The sequence below is a fragment of the Zingiber officinale genome, chromosome 3A (assembly GCF_018446385.1).
Source record: "Zingiber officinale cultivar Zhangliang chromosome 3A, Zo_v1.1, whole genome shotgun sequence".
NCBI lineage: Eukaryota > Viridiplantae > Streptophyta > Magnoliopsida > Zingiberales > Zingiberaceae > Zingiber > Zingiber officinale.
Genome location: NC_055990.1, coordinates 8,253,455 through 8,257,551, shown reverse-complemented (window position 1 = coordinate 8,257,551; position 4,097 = coordinate 8,253,455). Strand labels below are relative to the sequence as shown.

At 39.4% G+C, this 4,097-nt stretch overlaps 1 non-coding gene across 1 annotated transcript; it reads right to left on the bottom strand.

The window, feature by feature from the left end:
- Positions 1-2,731: 2,731 nt before the first annotated feature.
- Positions 2,732-2,837, bottom strand: LOC122054516. Its single transcript, XR_006132811.1, has one exon. It is a non-coding gene; the product is annotated as a small nucleolar RNA R71 (small nucleolar RNA).
- Positions 2,838-4,097: the final 1,260 nt, after the last annotated feature.

The following is a 4,097-nucleotide window of genomic DNA, read 5'->3' as shown; positions in this document are numbered from 1 at the left end:
TAGATTCACATCCCACTTCTGGGAGTGTGTACAGTCAGCTTTGGGCACGAAGTTAAAGTTTAGCACAACTTTCCATCCTCAGACAGATGGTCAGACGGAGCGAGTAAATCAGGTACTCGAAGATATGCTCCGAGCATGTGCCCTAAATTTCAAAAGAAGTTGGTGCAAATATCTGAGCTTAGCAGAATTTGTATACAACAACAGTTATTAGGCCACTATCGGCATGACACCTTATGAGGCTCTCTATGGGCGGAGGTGTAGATCTTCAATCTGCTGATATGAGATTGGTGAATAGAAAGAACTAGAACTTCAGACAGATCTAGTAGCAGAGACCACAGCAGCTTGATGTGCATAGATTATATACTCTTTTATGCATGTTTTTACGCACATTTACATATTTTGAGCATGCTTGATCTATGCATTTTTATACTTCCAGCTTTCCTTTTAGCATATTTACTCTTTTGGTTCAGAGATCTACTTTTTGTGCATTTTCTGTACACAGGAGTCGAAATTGGTGAAGATTATGCGTCCTCGGGCAAGCTTGGAAGGAATTGAAGGGAGAGAGCATCAGGCCGTGTACCACACACGGCCGTGTAGTTTTAACAGGAAGGGAAGAGGACATGGACGTGTGAATCTCACACGACCGTGTCTTGATTTGAAGAAATTAGAGCAGATACCTTACATGGTCGTGTAGATCTACACGGACGTGTGAGGTATCCAGAGGCCAAGCAGGTGGTGGCCGTGTGCACCACATGGCCGTGTAGCATTTCCAGAGAACAGAAGGGTCCTGGCCGTGTGGATCTACACGACCATGCTTGGTTTCTTTAAAGAGAAGAGAGCTAGGCCATGTGAGTCACATGGCCGTGCAGCTTTGGCAGAGAAGGAACTGGACATGGCCGTGTGAATCTCACACGGCCGTGTCAATGGGCCGTGTGGCGCCCGATTTCCTCCTCTATTTAAACCTTCCTTCATGAATTGAAAGGGGATCTCTCCCCCTTTGGGAGAAGGCAAGATTTGGTGGTTTCCTCCCATTCTTGGGAGGATTTATGGACGATTCGAGGGGAGTTCTTGACGATTTCGACTCCGGAGCAAGGATTGGATCCGAAAACGAGGCTTCTTCGTAGATAAGTTTTCTCTTTCCCCCTTTTCTTGGTTTCTTGGATTGGGAATTTAAGAAATGCTTGTAATCTTTATTTCTTCGGGTATTCTTCCTCGATTCATGGAGTAGATCTTGTATTCTAGGATTAAGGGAGTATTTGTATGATGGATTGATGTAATCTCTTATGGATTTGCCATTTTCTTGTTTCAATGACATTGTCTTGCTTGTATCAATTAGATCTTGAATGATTAATGATGATTTGTGCTTAATTCTCATTCTTAATTGATTGTTTGGATTTCTTGTGGACTTTGTAAAGATAAACTCTCACTCGATCATCCGAGGGATCTACGTGACAGGTGCAAGCCCGTGTAAGGACGTTTGAGAGATAATCTTGAAGAGGAAATAGGAATATTCAAGAGAGTAGGATGGATCTTGTGATTAGTTTCTTGTATCTTGATAGATTAATAAGTTGTGGGCTTCTATGTTGATATCCGAGGAAGGCATAGTAATAGGTGCGCTTCTGTGTAAGGACAACATAGGTTCACGTCTAATTGATCATATTTAGATACATTTCTCAGTCCTTAGCCGGTTATCTATTGCAAGAGAGAACCGGCAACTTTCTACAAGTGTTTGGAAATTGAGGGATAAGAATTGGTGACCCATTTACATTCAAGAATTCTTACAAAGAAACCGAAACTCCTAGAATCTCCCTTTATCATAACCCAAAACACTAAACTCTTGTTTGCTGATCTTTAATATTAGATTTGTTTACCTTCACTTTGCATTTGAAACAATTGGATAGTTGTTTAGCTAATTCGCATTGAGACATTTCTAGTGCTTATTCCAGTCCCTGTGGATACGATAATCTTTTATATTACTTGCGACATTTCCGTACACTTGCGGAGCGTAACAAGTTTTTGGCGCCGTTGCCGGGGACTGCGCTATAACATTAGGAATTATCAATTGAGTTAGACTAAACATAACATTTATTTTCCTTTCATATTGCATAGTTGTAACTAATCATTAGATTTCTGTTTTTACTTTCTTGTATAACTTTTACTTCTTGTTAATTCTTTTTGTACAAATTCAATTCTGCATTTTTGATTCTTTTATTTTTCTCTTTTTCTGTTGAATTGTCATTTGCTATCTTGTTCTTGTGTATGCGAAGATCTAACTTTGCAGGGGAATTCTTTCCTTTTGACCCTGAGATTGACAGAACTTTCCATAAAAGAAGAATTCTGCAAAGGCAAATTGAAGAACAGGAACATTTGAACATAGCGAATAGACCACTCAAGGATTATGCAGCACCTTATGCAAGAGGTTTTCGATCTAGTATTTCAAGACCTTGGAAAGCTAATAGATCACTCAAGATTATATCTATGCAGCAGAACCAATTTGGTGGAGGACCTCATGAAGACCCCAATCAACACTTAGAGGTCTTTTATGAAATATGTGGTACCATGAAAATGAATGGAGTTCCTTCAGAAGCAGTTAGATTATTATTATTTGGGTTTTCTTTAAGAGATAGGGCAAAGCAATGGCTGAATTCTTTGGCCCCTAATAGCATCACCACTTGGGAGCAGTGTGAGCAATAGTTTCTTGATAAATTCTATCCACCAAGAAAAATAGCTCATATGAGGAATTTAATTGTAAGCTTCAAGCAAACTAACTCAGAATCTCTTTTTGAAGCATGGGATAGATATAATAGTATGCTCAGACAATGCCCACATCATGGGTTGGAAAGATGGTTAGTGTTGCACACTTTTTATAATGGTATCAACTATCATACCAAAGTGTCCCTTGATTCAACTGCTGGAGGGGCACTTATGAATAAAAGTTTAGATGAAGCTGAAGAAATTATTGATAGTGTAGCATAAAATCATCATCAATGGGAAAATGAAAGAAGTGGTGGCTATTCTTCTGTAAACCCAACAATTAAAGCATCAGGGAAGTTTGATGTAGATGCAGTCACTCTTTTGTCTGCAAAATTGGACGCTCTTACAAAGAAATTTGAGAATATGGGGACTAGTGCTAATATGGTCAATGCTATTAGTACATCTTGTGAAGTATGTGGGAGTTCAGAGCACTCAAATGACTCATGTCTATTGGGAGCTATCACTGCACAAATCAATCAACTGGAACAATGTGATGCAATCATGAGTTACAATCAAAGGAAGAACAACCCATACTCAAATACTTATAACCCTGGATGGAAGAGCCATCCCAATTTTTCTTACAGAAATAATCAAGATCAAGGACCATCTATGGGGGCAAGACCAAATTTTCAAGCTGGGCAACAAAATTTTCAACATCTATCTTCTCAAGGCTTACCAAAGTCAAATATTAAAAAGATGCTTGAAGAAATTATCTCAAGTCAGAATGAAATGAAGCAAGATTTAGCAAAGCTCACTCAGAGAATGGATAATTCTGAAAAGCATCAAAAGATCCAGGATAGTCAAATTGCCCAACTAGCTTCCTCATCATCCAGAGCACCAGGACAACTTCCAGGAAAACCTGATGTGAATCCTATGGAGCATTGCAATAGAATTGAGCTTAGGAGTGGACGGACCTTGGGAGACTCCCAAGTGACTGCTCCAAAAGGGATACAAAAAGAAGAAGAGCTCTCTCCTCTTATACCAAATCAGATTCAAGCTAATGAGGAGAGTACCATTGAGGTTGAAGAGACTCTTCCACTGAACCATCAGAGCAAAGCTGTCCCTTTTCCTCAGAGACTTACAATGCTCAAGAAAGATGAAGAATTTGGCAAGTTTTTAGAAAAAGTTATGGAAATTTGTGTAGAGGTACCTCTTATTGATGCTATTCTTCAAATGCCTAGATTTTCCAAATTCCTGATGTCAAACAAGAGAAGAAGAGGAGAGGTTGAGACCATTGCGCTTAGTGAGGAATGTAGTGCTATTTTGGAGAAGAACACTTCCCCAAAACTAAAGGACCCAGGGAGCTTTTATATTCCTTGCAACATAGGAAAAGAATTTTTTGA